The sequence below is a fragment of the Meleagris gallopavo genome, chromosome 25 (genome assembly GCF_905368555.1).
Source record: "Meleagris gallopavo chromosome 25, MGAL_WU_HG_1.1, whole genome shotgun sequence".
Classification (NCBI taxonomy): domain Eukaryota; kingdom Metazoa; phylum Chordata; class Aves; order Galliformes; family Phasianidae; genus Meleagris; species Meleagris gallopavo.
Window position 1 is genome coordinate 2,588,905 of NC_139428.1, and position 22,713 is coordinate 2,611,617.

General features: G+C 51.1%; 1 protein-coding gene across 17 annotated transcripts in view; it reads left to right on the forward strand.

Annotated features, from left to right (window-relative positions):
- Positions 1-2,258: 2,258 nt before the first annotated feature.
- Positions 2,259-22,713, forward strand: part of EPB41 (erythrocyte membrane protein band 4.1) — a 69,037-nt gene continuing 48,582 nt past the window's right edge. For 12 of the 17 annotated variants that reach the window (XM_085208796.1, XM_085208783.1, XM_085208797.1 and 9 more), the window contains exon 1: positions 9,121-9,328. The gene's annotated coding sequence lies outside the window, so the exon portion shown is untranslated. Of the gene's footprint in view, positions 2,402-9,119; positions 9,329-22,713 lie in introns of those variants that run through there. The other 5 variants (XM_085208798.1, XM_085208800.1, XM_085208785.1 and 2 more) reach the window with 4 other exon arrangements.

The following is a 22,713-nucleotide window of genomic DNA, read 5'->3' on the forward strand; positions in this document are numbered from 1 at the left end:
AGAAACACCGACTGGAGCCAGGCTGAGGCAGACGTGGTTACTGCAGTGTCTGGCTCTGGCAGTTTGCACCTTCCTTCCCTTACAAACTCTGCTCCCTGGCCTTGTGTTGCTCGATATGGGGCTGTGACTGCAGCTCAGCAAACCGTGGCGGTTGTATCCCAGTGCTGTTCTTCGTGCCACCTGGCAGCACTGGGCTGGATGAAGAAGCTCATTTGCACGGGGCTGTTAATTCTCTGTATGTTTTAATCTCCGTGACCATCTGTGTTCTTGCCTGCGCTGGGGAGATGGAAGCTCGTGGGATTTATTCTAGGAGGTGAACACAGAGAGGACTGTTTATTCTGTGTCTGTTGAAAAGTGCCCCGGGTCAAAGCAGGACAGCCTCATTAGCTCTGGGAACGGCTGTTCCTGTGTCTTCAGGCAGGGAGGGCTCTGCGTGGCAGCAGCTGTCCTGTAAACATGTCTGCTGAAAACAGGGGGCTTCATGAATGCTTTCAAGCAAGGCTCTGTGATGGGCTTGGCTGGTGCTGTGGGCTGATTTGTGGAGAAGGAATGTGCTAAAGCACCTCTGGCCTTCCTTAGAGCCCAGCCCAGGCTGTCCGCCCTTGGGGTGTGATCAGCTCTCTGCCCTGGTGAGCAGCATGAGTGGAGCTCAGATTTGGGCTTTGGTGAGACTCTGCTCCTCTGAACAGGATGGATGTGCCCAGGATACCATTATCTGGGGGGGGGGGGCTGCAGTAGCATCTGCAATGAGACTTGTGTAGGCTGCTGCTGCTGATGGAGGCTTTTTTGCAAGCAACACCTGAAGTCTTACTCTTCTTGGGTTCTCATGTTTGTGGGCCGGGGCTCTGCAGCTGCTTGCAAGGGCCCTGATTGGGATCAGGGTGGCCAGAGGCTGTGCAGGTCCATGAGGAATGCCCTCCCTGCAGGGCAGCACGACCTGCACTCATCCAACCTGGAGGGAGCTGTCTCTGCTCTGTAATTAAGCTCTGTTCACCGCACTAATGAGTACTCCTGTGGATGTGCTCTTTGCAGCCATGGTGCTCTGGGTCCTGTGTGTGGCTTAGAAACTGGAAGTGTCTTTCCATGAGAGCTGTCTGCAAAGGGCAACTCCAAATCTCCATCCATTTTTGTCCCATTGGAGTGAGCTGTGTGGGCTGGGAACCTTTGACTTTAAAGGCTTTTCTTGGCTGTACTTTAATGGACTGTATCCTTGCATGCTTTGAATTGGTCCGCCAATGTGCATCCCACCTCTTGCTTTCTTATGTGTGGGCGACCCTCCCTGCTGTTCATTTAGGCCCTGGATTGCCCCCAAATGGTCCTTGGATGGAGGTGCTGTCCCAGGCTGAGGCTGCCTTGAAAAGAAAGCTTGTGCCTGATTGCTGGGCTCTGACACCAGCTGATAGGAACCTTGAAATCAATCAGCACTGTACTCATATTGCCCTGCTCCAGCCCTGATGGCTCCTGAGCTCACTGGAGATGACTGCACAGGGATGGTCATGGTGGATGTGATGTCCCATGGACACATCCCAAAGGATGGGAATGAACCTGTGCCCATCCTCTGGTGCAGCTCAGTGTCCCCCATGTGCTGCTGTGTGCTTGTGTCGGACCGTACCCTGGGCTGAGGACCATTTGGGGGCATTTTGGGGCTCTGGCGTTGCCCACCAGAGCACACTGCTGGCCTGGTTGTAGCTGAGAGACCCGTTGCTCTCTTGAATCTTTTCATTTAGTTAATGATCCTTTTGTTGAGAGGATTAGGGTTTAGAGGCCTCTGGCAGAGCATTAATTAAATTAGGTCTATGGGTGTTTTGTTGAGTTTTTAAAGCCCACTAGAGGGCTCAGTTGAAGCCCTTTGGAGTTGGGGCTGGAGGCGTGCTGTGCGAAGTCCACCCCCCTCCTAATGAAACCTAAAAGAGAAGTTGGAAGTTATGCAAGGCCATAGGAGCCGGGGTTGAGCTCGCTGCTCCTCCAGGGGTGCCAGGGGGCACCTGAGCCACACGGGCAGCCCGCACTGCTGGAGCACACTGAGCACGGGACGGCGGTCCCAGTGCCTTCTGCTTTATCAGCATTAGGTAACCAGCTGATTTATTATTTTTTTTTTTTCCTTCTGCATTTGGTGTTTACATTTCTAAGAAGTGGCCCAACGTGATAGTCCGGTTCCACCTGCTGTTCTGAGAAAAGCCAGATGCTGTAGTTCACTTACTGAACTCTGCGGCGCCGATGGCATGAAGTGCGAATGTGAGCACTTTGTGGCTGGAGGGATATTTGCAGCGTGTGTAGGGCTTTTTTGTGTGGCTGGGGCTGCTTACTGACCGGTGTCTCTTCTCTTTTCTCTCCTATGCACTGCCCTGTGATGGATCCTGGTGCCTGGCCTGCGTGTGCTGCCGTGCTGCCTCAACTCTGGGTAAGTGCTGCTTCAGGGAAAGCTGAAATGAACCCCTTGGGCTTTAATAATGAGCTGCCCTTGTTTCTTCCATCTCAATCTCCAGAGTGCTGGTTGTTCAAATAAAGTGGAATTTATCGTGTGTATTTGTGAATGTTTGAGATATTGAAAGGCATTTCGTATAGCAATGTCCAGGCCAGGACTGTGAGATGGAGTTATTTGTGTGAGCTCCTGAGCTGACAGCACGTGAAGACTTGGAGGTTGAAATTTTCCCTGGTAGCAGCAAGCAGTGCTCCCTATTTCTCCCCGGATTCCTCCCAAGAGCCGTTGGTTCTAAATCAGTGCTGTAGTTGTGTAAGAGCCTCCCTGGAGGCTGCAGCTGTGCTGGGTTCCCCTGGGTAGAAATGTAGCTGCGTGTGGCTTTGCAGGGAGCAGCCTGGGGCTCTTCTTGCAGGAAATGCACAGCGAGCTTGGAGAAGTGCACCAGGCACTGATGCTTCCAGCTTAGGGCCATGGAGATCCTTCTTTGCGTGGGGGAAAATCCTCTCGGTGCAGTGGGTTCGTGTGGTCTCTCAGCAGAGGTTTCGTGGCAGAGGAAGGCTCTGGGAGCAGATGACTTGATTCTCCGCTCAGCATTATTACACAGTGCCTCACAGGGGAGGGCTGGGGATGAATCAGACCCAAGTATGAACCTGTTCTTCTTACACAGAACCAAGTGAAGTGCTATCTTTGGAAGCTGCATGACTGTTTCCTGTTCTGAATGAGTGGTTTTTGCTACTGAGTCTCTCAGAGAAGGAGAATTAATTAACCAGAGAATCTGCCTTGATCAGAGGTGCCGAGCTGCCATCCAAACCCCAAGCAGTCATTTGAATGCAGGATAAAACCCTTCTGCACAAAAGGTTTAACTGTGAGAAATGCAGGCAGGCAGCCTGCTAGCCAGGAGCTGGAGTTTGAAGAAAAATGTAAGCAAAATGCAGTGTATGTATGTCAGTATTCCTGCTGCTCGGGGTTTTGCCCTGACGGCAGATGAAACCTGGTGTTAATCTCAGCAAACAAGGCCAAGTGGTACCTTGTTCAAAGATAAAGGTTCAGTGGATCGGGGATAACCCTGACCCTTACCTCACAGAGAAATCAGATGGCTCAGGTTGCCTTCCGTCCTTAAGCCTGGCTTTTCTGTGAGGTGAACACAAAATGCATGGGAGCAGTGCTAAGTCAGTGTCTTCTCCTGGCCTAATAACGGTGTTGGGCAGCAATGCTCAGAGTACTGCCATCAGCTTCTAGAGGGAGATGTGCTGCAAAGAGCTGGAGGGCAAAAACAAAAAAATGTTGAGTTGCATGAGCAGCAAGAGGAGCCTTTGGCATTTGGGGTTGTGTTCTGGACCTTCAGATACGTTGCTGACATTTGAATCCCATCAAGAAATCTTCAGTGCGGTCAGGGGAGGTGTGTGCTGGCAGAAAAATGTTCAGAGCTGTTTGTTGCAGAGGTGTGTCCTGCTGCTGGCACTGGTGGTGCTGTGAGCTGGATGTTGTCATCCCAATGTTTACCTGCTCATGAAATCATTTCTCTCTTGCTTAATTGACTAAGGTATTCTTCTCCTAGAGAAGGTTGTTGCTGCATGGAGCTGTTGAACAGCTGTTGTTTTGTAAACTTGGGCCTTCCTGTAATTTGTATTCCAAGTAGAGCTCAAAGAGGAAGAGCAAATGAGGTCTTTCACTTTTCTGCCTTCCAGTGAGATGTTCTGCTCAAAATCCCTCCTGGCAGTGAGGCAGCAGGGTATCCCTTCTGTTCGTCCCACCCCATCACAAGAAGTGGTCAGAATCCAAAGCAGTGCCAAGTTCTAGGGCTGGCTTTGCAACTGCTTCCACTTCACTGCTTTGAAGGCAATGAAACACTTCTCATTGTAGTGTTTAAAATAGCAGCGCTGCCTTCTGAATTACCATCTAATTAAATGAAAGCAAAAAAAAAAAAACAACCCAACAACAAAAAAACCTCAAAGCATGTGAGCCTTCTGTATCCTTTGTTGCATAAGAAAAGCTGTTTTAGTTGACCTAAAAATCAACATTGCAGTCCAGCCCTAACAGAGATGCTTTGCTCCCAGCTCTGTGGGCAGCATGCAGCAGTTGCCCCTGTTCTTGGAGAGCCATTCACACAGCGGCAGCTGCGAGCCTCTTCAAAACATTCCCTTGAGATTTGCTTCCTTCCTACTTGATGGTTGCAGGAGCCCTGCTGCGGAGCCAAATAATTAGAAATAAAAGATGGCAGCTTAATGATTATTAGCTTCTTTCTGATGCGGTGTGTGGTGGAAGCGGGACGCAGGGGTGAGATTTGGCTTCTGCAGCTATTGCTGCATCTCTCCCTCGAAAGGTTTGCTGTGTGCACCGTGTTAACTTGCAGCTGTGCCTTTGTGGACCCACAGAATGTGCCACACAACTGAGCTGCGTTGTTTCAGTAACAAACCTTTTTTGCAGGGTGGTTTTCAGCAATTAGCTGTGGCGATGGCAGCAGTTCAGCTGAAGCATTCTTCCTCACCCCTTCCCCTCCTGCTTTTTCATCTGTACCTACAGCTTTCCTCAGGCCTTCTGATTTCCCCTTTCCTCCTGACCCCAATGTTTGGGTTCTGCCTATAAATCAGAATTGCTTCAGGTTTCCTTCCTAGAACGAGCAGGGAAACATACGACCTTAAATAAAGCCTCAAAATGCTTTATTTTGTAAAGCTTCAGAGAAACTGGTGGCGATGTGATGCTACCCTTTGGGATTTTGCCCTATTGATATTAATCTTTTTGAAGCTGGTATCCATGACTGCCATTTTCAAAGGTTAATATACTGCATTTCAACTTAGAGCTTAGAAGTCTTTTTTCTTTCTTTCTCTTTCATTTGTGATATGGAAATGTGCACCAATTAATCACTGCGCACCTGCAGAACTGCCTCTCTCAGCAGGCTCTGGCTATGCTGCATTAGGCTGTGGGATCATCTGGAGAGAGGACTCAGGGTGACAAATCTGATCCCGTTAGTAGCTTAAGACAAAAACCCTGCAAGGTCCAGGGAGGTAGGTGGGGGAGCAGCACTGAGAAGGGTGCTTCAGCTCTTACTCATGGAGAAATGAGGTGGGCTGTGCTCTGCTTACAAGGAATATTTGCTCCATGGTGAATGTCTCTGGTTAGCTCCAGGCAGGTATCCCCCACTAATGTGCAGGTCCAGCTTCTGTGTGATGTTCTGTTGTAGACGAGAGCCCTTCTGAGCACCTGGCTGTAGCTTGCCTCTGGGTTGACATTGCTCTTCCATAAACTCTGATCTAGGAATGGTTGCTTCCCTCTGTCTGCTGAACTAAAATGCTCAGAGCCAAAGGATGCTCTGCCCAGCTTGGGGGAGCAGCAGTGCGGAGTCAAATCTGTGCTTGAACAATCTGTTGTGAAAGCTTCACTTAACCGTGGGGCGAGAAGCTGCGGTGCAAACCACACCTTCCTGGTGTTGTTTAAACTGCCTCTCCTTGCTGCAGTTTGACTTCTCAACCGTGCAAGGAGTAAATCAGCCACTGACGTTCTTTGTTTGTGGTATGGCTCTTCTGTGTCCCTGCCTTAGAGCTGGTCCCTAGGTGGCACTAACTGTTATTTTTAGGTTTATTTCAACAAAGGCTGCATAGCTGAGTGTGTCCCCCGCTGAAGTGACAGCTGTGTCCCTGGCCAAGCTGGCTGCTCGTGTTTGGTGTAGAAGCCTGCTGCCCAAAGACCAAGGTTTTTAGCAGCATCTCCTGGAATGTTTAGTGATGGATAGGGAGCACGGGCACTCTGTGAGCATGCTCCTCTATTTCTGGTCGTGTCTTCTTTCCACAAAGGCTGTTAGGGAATGAAAAAGTGGTAAATGCTTGAAATGAGGGAGAGCTCACAGCCTGATGGTCAGCGTCTCTCCTCTCCTGTGCTGGCTCTTCCCATGACAGCTCCACACCGACTCTGTCTTTTCCTGAGCATGCACTAGTTGTACTCACAGCATTGCTTGTAATCTATGCCCTGGGGTTTCTAAGCACTTTTTATCTCCTTTAAGTGCAGCCACTTGTATGCTTAATACTTCCTACCCAAAGTTAACGGGGAAAAGTATTTCCCTCTCAGCATAGAAACACTCGCCATATGAAAACTCAATCCTGCAATCTTAAGCTGACCTCCTCTAATCTTTAAATGGGGCATCTTGGCAGAAACATGCTTTGCATGCTGTCTCTAAGCCCTGGAACAAAGCTGACTTTCCAGGGAGCTGTTCCCTGTGCTGGCACACAGCCTGCAGAGAGCCTGTGCTCCTCCGTATCTATTTTATTCCTCCTCCTTCTGGGAGCTGGTCTGCTGTGTAGCAAAACACTGTATCGAATGAACATCGGCTTCCTTCAGATCAGTGATGGGGCTTAAAATCACCGGGTTCTGGGACTGGAATTCCTATGTGTAGAGGAACCAGCCCAGCTTTCCCCTCTGCCCTTCCCATCTCCCCAGAAGGCACCCACATACACCAACCCAGTTCCAAAAATATAGTGGCTGGATTCTCGTGCCCACAAGAAAGAACATGTGGTTTTAATTCTGCAACGATGGTCTTTAAATGACACAATTCCTGTGGTTTAAAAAGAATAAAAATAAAAGAAAAAAACCCCCAATAGAGGATCACATAGAAAAGACCAGGAGAAGCAGCTTGGATTTAGCACAACTTGGCACTTGCTGCCAAGTGGATTCACAATAGCAAAGTCGCTAAGGCTGTTTGACTATGGAGCGTGCTGTTTGTCCCTTTAATAACCTGCTCAGCAGTGAATTGGTTGTTGGTTTTGGAGTGTCGTGGCAGGCTGGAGGAGGTTTGTCTCTGCAGCAGTGTTTGGTGAGCGTGGATGTCCCAGGCTGCCATCACTGTGCATGCATGTTGTAGCAAAGTGATGCAGCGTTTGCTATTTCTTTGTGATTCTGTGAATATTTCTTGCATTTGCAATTTAGTCTGTTGGAGATGAATTACTACAGGCTTTTTTTTTGGCTGTCTACCACTAAATCAAGATGTGAGCACTGGAGAAATTCAGCATTAGCTGAAGTGCCCCTTCCTCTGAGGTAAATCTTTTATCAGAGCTATCTTTGCTCTCCGTCACTGTTTGTTTCACAGTAAAATGATGCTTGTGAAGTTGAAGGGAGATTTCCTTTATGCCTCATCTTGGCCTTCTGCTATCAGCCAGCTCTGCACCGCTGATGGTGACACTGAATCTGGAAGAGGAGCCAAGGGCAGAGGGCCAGCACTGGCACAGCAAAGCCACCTGCTCTCCTCCCACCTTGTTTGCTCTGTGAAATGGCTGCTGCTGCCTTCGAGATGCTCTCCTACTAGCAAAGTGGCATGGAAGCTGAACATGCCTACTGTGGATGCAATATGTACAGCATACATACCACCAGCTTGCTTAGAACAGTAGTTTATAAATGATCCAGTTGGCCAGCTTCCTTTCTTTGTTTTCCTAGGGCTTGGAGCAATCCTGACTATTTTTCTTCATCCTAAATTCTCCTTGCTTTGGGGAAGGAAGCACCAATACCAGCATGCCACGTAGTTCCGTTGTTTAGGCTGGGAATTCCTCATTTAGAGAAGCTCCTTGGGGTATGGAGAGCTATGTGAAGTTTATTATTTGTGCTGGTAATGCTCTGAACACATTGTTCAGCAGCAATGGCAAAGTGGGAGCTCTGTGTTAATGCACAAATCCTAACAGCAGGGCATCGGATCACCTTACAAAGGATATTTTTATGAAGAACTTACCTCAGCTGGAGTTAATCTGGTGCTGAGGAGCTCTTAAGATGCTGCAAGCAGACTTAGAGCTGTTTGCTAGTTGTGTGCCCATCACACAGACACAGGTAGGGTGCTGTGCATCAGTCCTGGTTGGTTTGCATTGAGCAATGCTTGAGGATCAGAGCATCCACACAGCAGCCCTTCAGCTTCCAAGGAACGGCTCCTGCCTTAGAGATCACAAACAAATGCCTCGCATGGATATAATTCCTTTCCTTAGTCCATATGCAGCAGCTGAATACCAAGAAATCCTGACTTATTAAAGTAATTCCCCATCTCTAAGGGACTCCTATAAGCGACTTAAACCAGGGGGGAGTTCTTTAAATATTTGCAATATTGGCACGAGGCAAAATGTTCTTATGGTGAAGAATGTAAGAAATTTCCATTGCTTCCTCCGAGATTTCAGAGGTCAGTTTGGGGCTGTGCGGGATGGAAGAAGCGAAGCCAGCAATTCACAGCACACGTGTTGTCGTGTTTTTGGTGTAACTCACATTGAATTAGGCAACAAAATGATTTTCAGAGCGCTTTTCCCGCCTCACCCCGGCTCCTTTCTCCGTCTCCCTGAGGTAACCCTCTCAGCTCTCTCCCTCAGACGCCGCTCCGCAATCTGGGTCACTGAGGAGGTGGCCGCTTGGGCAATACCGAGGCGAGAACGCGTCTTTCTGCCCCTTTTCTGCCGTCCCCCGTTGAGACGGAACCCCCCCCCCCCGGTCGTGTGTGTGTGTGCAGCCCGGTCCCTGCGGGCCTTAACGCCGCGGGGCTGTGAGGGAACGGGGCGGGCAGCGGCACGGCGCGCCGCTCTGCTCAGAACCCTGAGGGGAGAGCGGGGGGGGGGGGGGGGGGAAGGGACGCTCCCCCGCCCTCCCCGACAGCCGCCGTTTTCCTTCCGCCAATAGGAGGGTGGCGCGGCGTCCCGCCCCCTGAGATCTACCAATGGGAACTTACTACAGTGTTGTGGGTGGGGGCGGGACCGGGGGCAGAGCCAGAGTGCGGGCGGGAGGGCGAGAGGAAGGCGGGAGGACGCTGCCGGCGGGCGCGGAGGGGCTCGGAGCGGCGCTGCTCGGATTGCTTGGGCTCGGCTCGGCCCGGCCCGGCCCCGAGGCAGCAGCGCACCGAGGGCTCTTCGCAGGGCCCCGGTGCGCTGCGTGAGGAGCGGCAGAGGCGGGTGGGTAAGTGCGCGTGTATGCGGGACCGTGTGCGCGGTCATGGCGCGTCCGGGCGCGCGCCGTTGTTTTTTTTTCTTTTTTTTTTTTTCTTTTTTTTTTTTTTTTTTGCCCGTTTGGGCGCTTCGGTGCATGCGTTGTGTGTGCGCGGTTTGCGTTGCGTGGTGCGTAGCCCGCGTGTACGCGAGGGGTGCGGGCGTGCAAAGGGCGCTCTCGGCACTCGCGGTGCGCGCGCGCGCGGCTGATGCACGCATTGCATGTGCGCGCGTGTCGTGGTGCGCGCGCGCTGTGCAAGCTCTGCTCTGCGTGTGTGTCTGTGTCTGTGTGTGTGGTGTTGCTTGCACGGCGCTTGTGCTGTGTGTGCATTGCACAGCCTGTGTGTGTGATGGAGCACTGAGTGCCGCGAGGCCGCGGCTCAGCAGGAGAGCGCTTGCTGGAGGGGCTGCCGAGGTGGTTGGCAATGCGATGGAGGTCCCAGCAGTGCACCTGCAGCACAAGCTGCTGCTGGCTTTTTATCCTAGGCAGTGTGAGGTTTGTGGTAGGAGCAGGTCCAAGGGCTGGGAGGGAGCTGACACCGCAGGTAGGTGTGTGGTGTGTTGCACTCGCTGCCTGCTCCGTGGGTTTGGGGTGGGCTGCATTGAGGGTCCTCCCTAAGCTTCGTGTGCTGAGAGCTGCACGACTGGCAGCACAGAGCTCAGTTCTTAAAGGCCGTCCCAATTCCGGGACAGATTTTAGTTTCACTCTTCAGTAATGAATGTCAAATAATCCCTGTGGAACCCCAGGGGAGGAGACCTGCAGGGTGAGAGCTGCAGCCCTGCTGCTCCAGGTTCTGCCCCGCGTGGATCTGGAGCTGCTCTTTGTGCCATAACGGCGTTGGCAGCTGGCTGAAGGTTTTCCTGCAGCGTTGTGCTTGTGGCAGTGGGGATGTTCTGCTCTGCAGATGGTGTTTTTATGGAATGCTGTGTACAAATGGTGCCAACCTCGAGCACCTCTGGATGCATCTCTGCCGTCAGTTGGTGTGAATTAAGGCTGTGGGGTCAGTCAGTTTCTGCTGACATGGCAAAGCTGCCCAATGAAGTCTGTATTCTGGGGTTCTGTGGCAAACATCGTCTGCTGCCGAGGTTGAATTTGGGATAAACAGAGCGCTCCTTACTTTTAAAGCCAGATCAGACTTATCAAGCAGAGAGAAATGTTGAGTATTTTTTGGTGGGTTTTTTTTGTTCCTCCTGTATCATTCCAGGTCAGAAGAACAGGAAGAATTGCATTTTGATCTGCTCTGCCAATCACGATGTGCACCAAATCCCTCTCGGCAGTGCAGCAGCAGAGATGGGGGGCAAAGCTCCTTCCCAGCACCTCCATTGGGTGGGGGGGGGGAGGGAGAGCTCTTCACTGCCCCTCTCTGAGCACCTTGTGCTGCTCCAGCCCAGAAGTGCTTTAAGAGTTACACTCCAACCTGGCAGTTCTGGATGTGGTGTTTGCAATTGACAGCTTTTGATTTGGGGAAAGCAGCAAAACACACTATGTCTAGTTCCGATTCTCCATTTGCTGCTTGCTGAGCAAATATTGAAATGGATGCAAAGTGGGGCTGATAGATGCTGTGTTTCTGTGCTGAGCAGCCTCGTTTACAAATTCATTCATTAGCGATCAAAGCGTGGCTGTGCTGTGCAGCTCGCGGGCATTGAGCCACGGGGTGTCAGCTGCTCTGCTCTGAAGTCAGTGTGGGGATGTGTGGCCTGTGTGCGTGTATGGGGGGGCTTAGGTAGGAGATGTGTGCGTGCTCTTCATCCTGCAGGTCTCTTCCAGCTTTGGTGATGCTTTGATTCTCTACTCGCTCAGTCCTCACGGGGTTCTGGTAGCAAAGGGCAACGAGGTGGAGCTGTTACAGACGTTGGTTTGACGTGAGGGGTCCGACATAGGAGTACTACAGCAGTCCTGTGGGTGCGAATAGCTTCCAGTTCTTAATCACCCTTTGTGCTTTGATACTCACCTCCGGGTTTACCACCTTTTTCCTGGCTGCACTTCTTCCCAGTGCAACTTTTCAGAGCATCAAGAGGTGCCAGCGCTCCCCCTGCTCTCACCCAGGTCTGCGTTGTCCCACCCTCCCATATTGCAGCTCCTTGGGAAGCCCCATGCCACGCTTTCTGCATCGAGAGGAGCTCCCAGCTGGGGCTCAGCGATGTTTTGCAATGCTTCTTCTGCTCTCCTGGTGCCTGGCTTTCGCTGTAATCCTCTGTAGATTAAGCAGGCAGCCGCACGTAAAGATTTTGCTGTATTCTTCTCATCTGTTGCTCCGTTCTGATCAGTTCTGTGGTTCCTTACGTTGCCAAGAGCTGTGGGATGCGGCATGGTGGGGATTTGTGTCTGTCCATCGGGTGGATTAGGTAGGAATGTCCATGGCTTGCAGTTAATCCAGATTAATATTATTAGTTTCCTTACGCTCAGTCGGTTGTTTACGCCTGTTTGCTGTTTACTTGAAATTTTGCTTTTGTAATTCCTCTGACGTTATGTATTAAACCAAAAGACTTTTAATTCTGCACTAAATCCCTATTTTTTTTTTTTTATTAATTTCATTTTTATTTTTTAACGCAGCAGTTCCACGGAGAGGGAAATTGTGTGGGCTTTGGGTGTGAGCAGTCACACTCTTTTGGATCCTGCTGCAATTCTGATACACGCTCCTGTGCAAACTTGCTGGAGCTGTTGTGTCTGCAGCGAGCGCACCTTGCAGCACGTCCCCATTGCCGTCCTGCTGAGCTGCACAGCATTCTAACCGGTGCTGCCAGGGGGTCTGAGCCCCCCCACAGCCCCTGAGCTCACGGCTTTGCAGAGTTCTCCCTTCCGTCTGTCGCTGAGAGCGAGTGCTGTGTGATGTCGCTGCATCAGCCCTGCTTCCAGCAGGTGCAAGCCGTGCGCTGACCTCCTTCACCATGCCTGCAGCTGCTTCAGGAGAAACCTTCTCTCTGCCTAAACACGGGCATGGGCTCAGCATGAGCTACAGTTGCAGCAGAGCACGCCCTGGGTGCAGCCTGCAGCCTGGGGCAGGGCTTAGCAGCAGCAGCTTTGATCTAGTTGGCTATTTCTATGAAAAACACAATTCCTTTGAACACGCGGGTCACCCGTTGTAGGCTGATTATATCCTCCCCTTCCCCGCCCCACGTCGTGCGTGTGTGTGAGAGAGATAATTAAAAGCTTTTCGTTAAATAAATGACTAAGCTGCTCACACGGCTGCCTAGCGGAATTGCAGGGTAGAGGCAGAAGATGGTGCAGGGCTGCTCCTCGTGCCTCCATCACCTCCTGCGGGTGCAGCCCTCAGCCTGAGGTTTGGGCATTGCTGGGATGCTAACACAGCTGGGCTGAGCCCCGCTGCCTTACTGGGAGTTGTTCTCCTCCTGCAGCCCCCTGCCTTGCTTGTTGCCTTCCAGCTCCCAAACTCATTGAAGGAAGAAGATGTAGCATAGCTTGCAAGAGAGCAGCAAGGATTTGTTGCAGTTTGCTTTCGAGCAGCTCGGAGCAGAGGCGGTGAGCCCCAGAGCCGCTCCAACCCTCGGTCTTCTCTGCTGTTATCTCCAGCTGCCGACTTGAAAGCGAATGTGTGCAGTGAGAACCTGGTGAGAGACACAGGGGATAAACACACCGAGTGCCGTAGTGTAGAACTGAAGTGTGGGCTGCCTGCTGGCAGCTGCAGAAATAACTTTCATCTGTGTACAAATCAGAAACGTTTGGGGCTCAGGGAGGTGTCCGGCTGCGCACAGAGTGAGTGTTCTCAGCTAAAAGTCTGTTGGGTTTTTGGTTTCTGTTGGGTGTTTGCTTTCTGTGCATCTCTAGTCTGAAGGCTTTGAGGACTTCTGGGCTTTCTTGGAGAGGAGGAACAGCCAAGTCCAGGCTCAATATTGCTCTTCCCTTTATTCCCACGTGCAGCCAGGCCCTGTGCTGTGTTCAGATGTGCTGGAAAGGAGCTCTTCCAGGTGCTCTGATTTGCAGTTAATTATGAGGATCGGCGCCTTTGGTCTGCAGGAGTTTCTGACTGACGATGTGATGTTGTCGAGGGAATGGGCACTGGGGAAAGGTCATCTAACAATGAGGAATAGCAGGAGTGATGGCATCAGCATGGGGAGGGTGTGCTGAATTGCTCTGCCCACGGCTGCTCCTGATCCCATTTCCAGCATGCATGCCTCGTTACAGGAGAGCTTTTCTCTGGGGCTGTTGTTATGTGTTTTGTTTCCAGTGTGGCTGCTGCTGTTTCCCCCTTGCCCACCTAACTGCTCTCTTCAACAAACGCTTCCTGTGTTTACGTGCAGCTCTATCTGCTCTGTTTGTTCCTGCCCGTGCACTTCCTTTCCCTCGCCCAGGATGTGGCTGAAAATCGTAGCACAGAATCACTGAGGTTGGGGAAAGACCTTTAGGATCCCCAACCCATCCCACCATAACCACATCCCCACAACCCTGGAGCACCCAAACACCCAACCTGCCCCTCCCCTGGTGCAACTCGAGGCCATTCTGCTGTCCCGTCCATCAGTTGCTGCTGCTCTCCCATATAGCAGCTGTAACACAAACCCCAGCACCTCAAGCAATGATATTTCCCACCGCTGGAGCAACTTTTTTTTTCCTGTCTCATTTTGCTCCTGGAGTGAGATGACGTTCCAGGACACCGATGCAAGGAATGTTCCCCTCCTGCACCCAGGTATGCAGAGCTGCACTCCTGGCTTCACGTTCTGCAGCTGCTGCTGCTCTGTAGCTTACTGAGAAATGATGATTAGCAAGTAGAGATCTTCCCCTTGCAAAGATGTAGTTTATTGAAAAGAGGTCCTACCACGTGGTGGATGGAGCAGGAGAGCCTGGGACGTGGAATCTGTTAGCATTATATCTGCGTGCCTCCAGAGGCAGAGCCACTGCTACATAGTGATGGTGAGCAATGGCTTCAGCCAAGCAAGGAGCCTTGCAATTAAAGTGAAATTTAGTGTTTTGCTGTGATGCCTTTTGTGCAGCTTTATTTCTTTCTCTAACTATATTGGGCTCCCCGGCATGAGAGTCGTCTGATCGCTGCACCAGCCAGCTTTTTTGGCCTGGGTTTGATCTGTGCAGCTCACACTGCAGGAAAGGGAATGGCTGTGCAGTGGGCTTAGCTTTTTTTTCCTCTTGTTTTGAGGTGGAGATGCACCTCTGTGCCTCTGCAGACCCCAGAAAGCACAGTGGCTCTTGGCATAGAAACAGATGCAAAAAAGTCTTAAGCACGATTTCAGCGTAACAGCCCTGACTTTGGTCTTTTACGTTGTGAGCAGCATCGTAAGGAAGGGAGCTGTGCCCCTCTGATCAAGCTTGCTGAAAACCATGGGTAGATTTATACCCATCTTGGAAATGGGTTCACCTTCTGAATCTGGCCAAGTGTGGGCTTTGTGATGGAATTCTCCTGCCCTGATCCACTGCAGCAGAATCGCTCCTTGAGAACATACTCTGAGTCGTGCTGTCATTCATTTGAAGCAGAAAAGCACAAATGTTTTTGTATTCCTTCAGCTGGAAAACACCACCCGAGCTTTTCTACCAAATTTGGGATTTGGGAAGTGGTGCATAAATGCAGCCAGCTGCTCCTTAGGGCTCAGCACACCCACGAGCTCCAGCTCAGCCACGTCCATCTCTGCAGGAGGAAGCATCTGTACAGTGTGTGGCTTTTGTTTGCATTTTTGGGCTGAACTTGATGCCTCTGTTGCATTTGCTTTCCCACCCATTACCTGGGTGTTTTGCAGTCACAGGGTGCTCTTTGGGTGCATGGTTTGCATGCTGCAGCCTGGAGGCATTTGGCAATGAGTCACAGAGCCCAGGAGGGCAAGGGTTCATGTCTCGTGAACCAGTCAGGGAGAGCCCAGATCTTTGCACAAGCTTAAAATGAAGGCTTATAACTCCGAGATGATCTAGATGCATTGGTATTGGCACTGATAAGCTTGTTTAACAGCAGGTTCAGAGGTAAGGCTTGTAATTTGTTGCTTGTTCAGAAAAGTCTGCCTTCGCCACTCCAAGCAATGAATTGTGTTTCTGAGTGCAAACTGAAAGCCAGTTTGACTTGGAGCAGTGCAGATATTTGCCTTGTAAGTGGCTGGTTTGCCATGCAAGCCTTGAGTCCATGTGGTGCCTGGCACAGCCCTCATGGCTCTGTGTGGCTGCAGTGAGCACGTTTGCAATCTGCATTTATTACGAGCAGAAAGCAGCACGGCTTTTGCCACCTGCATACCAGGATACCTTTGGCGTTGAATGTTTGTGACCAGGGATGTGTGTGAGATACAGCCGTGCGATGGGCTGCTCTGCTGGCACTGGAGGGGTTATGTTTGGGTGGCAGTTTCCTATTTTTCAGCAGGCTGGAAGTTGTTTGTGGTGCTTACGACGACGTTGTTGCGGCGCAGATGAACTGTGAACAAGCTGTTCACTGGGTGAGCACCGATGGCTTTCATCACTGCTCTTCGTATGAAAAATATGGTGGAGCAGAAAGGATCTTTCTGCTGTCTCAGAGTGCTCCATTGAAGCAGCGACAGCTGCACACCACCCTGTTCCCCCGTGTCTCTCATGTAGGTTTGCACCCGCTGTGCCCAACTCACCCTCCCATGGGCTCCCTGCTGCAGGTCCCAGCCCTGGTGCCATGCAGCCCTGCAGTGAGATGAACTTCCCTTCCCAAAGAGCTCAGGTTTGAGGTAGGTGGGGAGAGCAGAAATGAGTCACAGATGATACAGACTGGTCAGAGGAGAGCTGTTTACCTTCATTTTTTCCCCCCTTTCCTTTGCACAGACCAAACCTCCTGAGTTTTGTGTTGAAAGTGCACCACTCCACCCAAAACACAATGTGCTGAATGCATACTGAACAAGCAAATGAGTGGATGGTGGTGATGGGGTGTAGCATTTGCTTTTGGCTTTTAGCTCTTTCGTAGGGTGGCACTGCGGCAGCGCTTTCTGCAAGAGAAGTCTACATGTGGAAAGGCAAAAAAGAGAGCAAAGTTTATAGAATCTTGGCATGCATCTGCCTTGAAAATGTTTCATTTTCTCAAGATCCATCAGAAGAATGCCTTATGCCTGGGTGAGCGTTTAATCTTAGCAATGCAAGTTGCAGAATAGCTCCCGTTAGCTGTGCTCACGGCAATGGGCAGTGTGCCGGTGAAGGCTTTGCGCTCAGTCCCAACACAGCTCCGGCTCCGTGTGGCTCAGCCACTGCCCGTCCCTGGCTGAAAAGGAGCTCACGTAGGGCTCTGTGTCCCTCCTGCCCCACAGATCTCTGTCGTTTTGCAGAGGCTCATCTCATCCACGGGCTCATTGTAAGGAGCTCCCAACCGCGCTGTGCCGCCCGCGATCCGGGGCGCGCTCTGTAATTAATGTAGGCTCTTGAGTGCTGAGTAATTGGGAGCAGTAATTGGATGGGAGCTTAAGAGTAGGAGCACAGTTAAATAAACAGGCTCGGAAGTGCGATGGCAGCAGGTGAGATGCTGGAAGGGTAAATCCCATCGGTGCTCACTGTGTGCTTCAGCAAGGAGCCAGAACAGAGCTGTGCTCAGTGATGTTTGTAAGCACCTCCCTCCATTAGGGATAACATAATGAAATATCCTTAAGTGGGAGGTTTAATTCACTTTGGAGCAGTTTCTGTGGGCTCTTCAGCACTGAGCAGTGGTAACCAGCTTGGGTTGCACACGCAGTGCTGAAGTGCATTCGGTGGGTGCTTCCTAAGCTGGGACCAGCACACGGAGGAAATCTCCATTTTTCATTTGTGCTTCTTTACTTTTCCCTCTTAAGTCAGCCAAGAAATCCTCCTTGCAGCTGCACAGAGCATCCTGCACCCCACTCAGCTCCACGTTGATTATTGTCACCTCACTGAACCGCTAACGAGGAACGAGCGACCGTTTACTTTCAGCAGCAGTTTATAAAGAGAACCTGAACCATTGCCTATGAGAAAATGCAAAGGAGGAGGCTTAAGGCTGCGTTTGTTGGAGGGCAGAGAGGCAGCTTGCACGGCCATCTGTCTGGTGGAGATGGGTGAGATCACATTCGCTTTTTGCTCTCTTCACCTTTTCGCCCTGGCGTCGTTTGAAGGCTCTTCTCATCGCAGCTCTGTCCCTAACAATGATACCGACAGAGCTTGCAGAAAAGAGGATTTGTGTGGCATTTTGTTCTCTTGTGCTCTGTGAATGTGGATTTCAGCAATATTGTTCTGTGGGCTCCGCTGTCGGCCGTGTGTCTGGTGCAGATGGGGCACGTGGGGTTCTGCCTCCGGTTCTGCTGTCGGCTGCACAGGACCAGTAGGTTTCATATCCACAGCCTGGATGAGAGCGATGTCTGTTTTTCATTTTCGGCAGGGTTTGGTGCATGGTCCATACCTGAGCTGCTCTGGGTCCCTGTAGATCTGTGGCTCTCAGCTGGCCCATTGGGCAGTGAGGCTTCTGTTGGGCAAGAGGCAGTTGCACAACTGGGATTGAAATGTGAAAAAGGGAAAAATAAGCAGAACTTCTCAAACCAAAAACTCAGCGCTGCCTTTGTGTTGTTGGCTGTGTGCACACGAATGCGCTCACTTTGTGTAGGGGGGGGATTATTGTGAGACCTGACTTGCAGAATATGTGTCAACAGGATGCCGAATGGATGAGAGGTGATGGCCTTAAGTTGGGCCAGGGCTGGTTCAGGTTGGGTAGCAGGAAAAATTTCTTCTCCATAACAGTAATAATGCAGTGGCACGGCTGCACAGGGGTGGTGGAGTCACCGTCCCTGGAGGTGTTCAGGGACCATGGAGATGTGCACTGAGGGATGTGATTAAGGGCATGGTGGGATGGGTTGGGGTTGGGCTTGGTGATCTGAAGTCCTTTCCAACCTCAGTGATTCAATGAAATGGGCACGTAGGACCAGTAGCCATCCAGAAAATTTCCGCTGACTGTAACCACGATGATTTATTTTGATGGGGAGATACTAAACCTTGCTGCATTCTGTTTGCTTTTGCTTATTTATTTTATTTGTTTGTTTAATATTGCCCCGTTTCAAGAGCTGTGTGCTATCTGCTGCTGTCGTCTCAGCCAGGAGCGTTCCAGCCTCGCACCATGGGAGCAGGGAAAGCCTCTTTCAACTTCAAAGCTGTGCCCCAGGTTCCCTGGTGCACGCCTGTGGTCTGCCTGCAAATGTCTGCCTTTGCACCGAGGTTCTCTTTAATGCACTCAGGGACACCAGGCTGCTGGTGCAGTGCTTAATGTAAAGTGAAATGGAGAAGCTGGGGGAGTGGGGGGGGGAGGAGAGATGCAGAGGGAATGGGGAAAGCTCAGTGGGGAGACAAAGCAAGGGACTATTAATTGCCTGGGAGAGAAGCAGAGCAGCTGTGCTGGTGCAGGAGGAGAACAGGATGAGTGCAGCTGAATGTGAGGATGGGAGAGGAGTGTTTGAGTGCATCTCACAGAGCAGCCTTTGGACTCCTGCGTGGGGGGGCATTGGGGTCAGCAGCAGAATTGAGCTTGGCTTGAGGCACAGTCGCTGCAGTGCTCTGCTCAGAAATGCAGAGGCCACCGAGGAGTGCTGGGGTGGTGTTTAGTGCCAGTGTGTCCTCCTGCTGTGCTGGGTTGCCAAGAGGGGAATTGAAGAAGTAAAAAAGCTGCTCGAGAACTGCTCAGATGCAGCAGCAGTGCTGGTATCAGTGCCTGCCCTAGAATCAAAACCCACATTAGGCTCCGTGCTTCCTATGCAGCCCCAGCGAGCTCCGAAAGCAGGACAGCAGCTGAAAATGTCAGCAAACAGCCCTGTCATGTGGGTGCAGAATGTGTCTGTAACTCTGCCCCTGCAAGTACTCAGCGTGAGCACAGCTTCCTTTTCTGCAGTTCCAAGAAACCAACATTTGTGCACATTTCCTCCATGCAAATGATTGCAACATCTGTGAGCCGAGGACTGTGCAGGAGGTGAGCAGAGCGGTGCTGTGTGGAGGGCAGAGGATGCTTCCAGTGATCTCCAGCAAAACATCTGCAGTGCCATGCTCTCTTCCTTCACATATTTTTTTTAATCCATGCTCTCTCTTCCCCTCAAGGTGATATTTAATATCCTGCTTGCTGTTTTGCTGCGGCCGATGCAGCAGTCTGCCTGCTGGAGCCCAGCTGCTGTGTCCCCGTGAGCCATTAGTGCATTAGGGCAGGAGTGGGCACAGTAATTCAAAGCTGGTGAGCACGGGCACCCTGTGGACTCAGCCCTAATGGCTCTGTGGGCAGGCAGAAGGTGTCAGCATCATTATTTTGGTTCGGCAGCAGAAGCCATGGTAATAGTGTTCGTGCCCTCCTGGAGGATCAAAGGGATTCCTGACAGCTGAGCTACTGCAATGAAGTGTGCCTTGTCCAGCTGTAACGGAGCTGCCAAAGTAACGGAGCTGGATGTGAAAATGTCCCTGTATCCCTTGTGTCAGTATTGAGCACACTGCCTGGAACTGGAGCTTTAGCTCTGCCAACTTAAAGCTGTGCTCTGCTCTGCCAAGCAGACCGACGGCGATTTTTCACTGCTGTGGCCACTGAGTACTTAATACCTGCCAGAAGAACAGGTGATTATTTAATGAAAACTGCATGCAGTTTCTTGGAGCTGTGTTTAAATGCGTCCTGTTAAAGCTGGAAAAGCTGGTTCACATCTTGTGTTGTCAGCAGCACAGAGCAGTGTGGGAAACGACGGCAATTTTGATTCAAAGCCATCGTCAGTGCAAATGGTTGTTTGCAAATGTGTTGCATCAGATGTGTCGATGCATGTAATTAAGGAATGAAAACCGCTGCGTACCCCTAATTAAGAGGATTAAGAGGGAAAGCTGCCTGATTTCACTGCCGGATGGAAAAACAAACAAACACCCTGGTGAAATGACTGCAAGGCCAAGTGTCTGCTCTGGTGGTTCTGCTGCAGCCATAAACGGTGCCGAAAAGAGAAGCTCTGGGGGGAATGGCAGGGCCGAGTCGTTCTGTAATTTGTGTGTAATTGGCTATTGAGCCCAGAAAAATATCTTTAATGGCTGCTTTGATTTCTGTGAGTGGGGCAGAGGACCACTGGGATGCTCGAGCTCCAGCTCTCTGCACCATTGAGGAGCTGCGGTGCCGCTGCCTTGCACTGCCTGCCATGCATGGAGTGGGGAACACTGCAAAATTTGGAAGAGGGAACACTGAGTGATGGAATCTGCTATGAGAATTATTGGTTCTTGTGGGATGTAGCCTGCAGGTGAGGATGTAGAGGGCTGCAAGGGGGGGGTGGTCACACTGTGCAGGAGGTGTTGAGATGCCAGCAGAACCTCCTGTGCTTTACAGCTTGTGAAGTCACCCTATGGGGGGGGTACAACTTCGGGTCATGGAGCATCACAAGCAGTACAGGTGGGTGTTGTTGAGGCAGCCCTGAGTTTCTGAGTGTGTGCTGAGGATGTGCAGTGTGTAACACAGAGTGATGTCGGCACTGTCCTACTGAAATAGTAGAAGTTTGGGCTCTTTGTGATGCTGGGAGGAGGGTACAGTGCAGGGTTTGAATGAGAGCAGAGCTCTCCTGGGCAGCCTGAGTTAGAGGTGGGCAGCCCTGCCTATGGTGAGGGGTTTGGAACTAGGTGGTCTTTAAGGTCCCCTCCAAGCTAAGCTATTCTAAATAAACACAGGGAAAAAAACCTCATGAATAATGCAGGGAAAACCCTTCTATTCAGCCATTGGAGATCTCTGCTCATTTCTGTGTAACTGTTGCTTTAGGTGACCAGGGTGCTTTTATATGCTGAGATTTGGGTTCTGGCCCCGTGCAGCGCGTGCCATGTCTGCAGGACTGGGTGCTATCTGCAAGCACAGGCGTGGGTGCTGGGGCTGTGCTGGGTGGGGATGGGTGCTCAGCCCCTCCCTTCCTTGGGCAGATAGGGCTGCAGGGTTAACAGTGCAACAGCTGCTCCCAAGCTGTGCTGGCTGCTTCCATTGCAGGGGATCGGGTGCTTTGCAGACCTGCTGCTGCATGGGGTGAGCTGCAGAACGCACCCTGTGCTCAGGGCAGGATGGCACTGGTTCTGCTTCGTTGGACTGAAGGAGTCCTGAGAGTCACTCCTGCACAATAGGAAGTGACACTTGTCTTATCCTGACAATCTGTCTGTTAGCAAGCTGCCGACCTGCTTCTGTCTTGCAGCATTAGGGACAGCATGGAAGCGGACTGATGGTGCTGGCAGCCTCTGCAAGAAATCCATCCATTGGCTGCTCAGTTTTTGGTCCAATCTCTTCCAAGCTCAAGCAAGTTTCCCTAACACATCCCGAGCAGGCGGCCTTTCAGGACCCATTGCTGTTGACCGGGCTCGAGCAGCACGCACGTGTTTTCATTGAAATTTCAGTGCTTTGCTGATGAGCAGAGCCTATGACTTCCTGCATGGTGACGTCCAGGGCTGCAGCATCTGGGAGGGCTTCTGAGGATATAGGGGAGGGGCTCTGGCTTTGCTCTGTTGTAATGCACTTACTGCTCCATTTAGTCAGGTCATTGTTTAAGCCTGGTCTTCAATTTGACATAAATGATTTGTTTCCAGCAGATGGTAAGCTACTATTTTTTGCCCTCATTTAAATAGGAAAGCTGTACGCTCCCAGAAGATGAAAGAGGGGCACGGTGCTGCTGACATACAGTAGATTACGAGGGCTGGTCTGGTGAGAATTAAATCCGGGCGGTTCCAATGTGCCATCTGCCTTGTGGCTGCTTTCCCTGTGTGCCCAGGCAGATCCCCCCATCTCACATTACTGCAGGCATCCCTTTTGTTCAGGACCCGAAGCATCAGCACCAGAAGCTAACGGATAGGAGATACTCAATGCTAACCGTGCCTCTAATAAAAGATGTTAAATTTTGCAAAAGCAGTTATTTATGGCATGGTTCTTATGGACCTTTTTGTCCCTTTGTAGGACCTTTGTTGTCCCGTAGCCTCAGTAGTGGTTCTGTAGAGGTTCTGCTGCTTAAAGTTGTTCCCATTTCTAGGGGTATTTATTGAGAGGCATTTGAATTTCTTATTTTGGTTAAAAAAAAATGAAACCACTCAGTCCTCTGCTGTGCTTTCCTAGTGGTACAAAAAATCATCTGTGGGCTGTGTTACTCAAACACGTTCTGCTCATTCCTCTCCTCTTCCATCCCAGAACACACCGTGGTTGTGCAGGCAGCAGCCCTGCAGAGCTGCGTTTGCTGTGCGCTTTCCCCATGCGTTGCGAAATGGGAAGGAGTGCACTTCAACAGAAGCACTGCTGCTGCTGCAGCTGTTGGATTTCTGTTTTCAGCAGAAGTGTCTCTCTTGTTGGCGTCTCCAAGCTTTGGTGGAACTGTGGTGCTCAGTGAAGCCTCACATTTTTGGGCGGGAGGGTCAGGCAATGTGTTCTAGCAAAGGGCTGTAGTTCCATGGTGTGTGGCCTCACTGCAGGACGGTTTGTGTTCTCAGAAATGCAGTGCTGC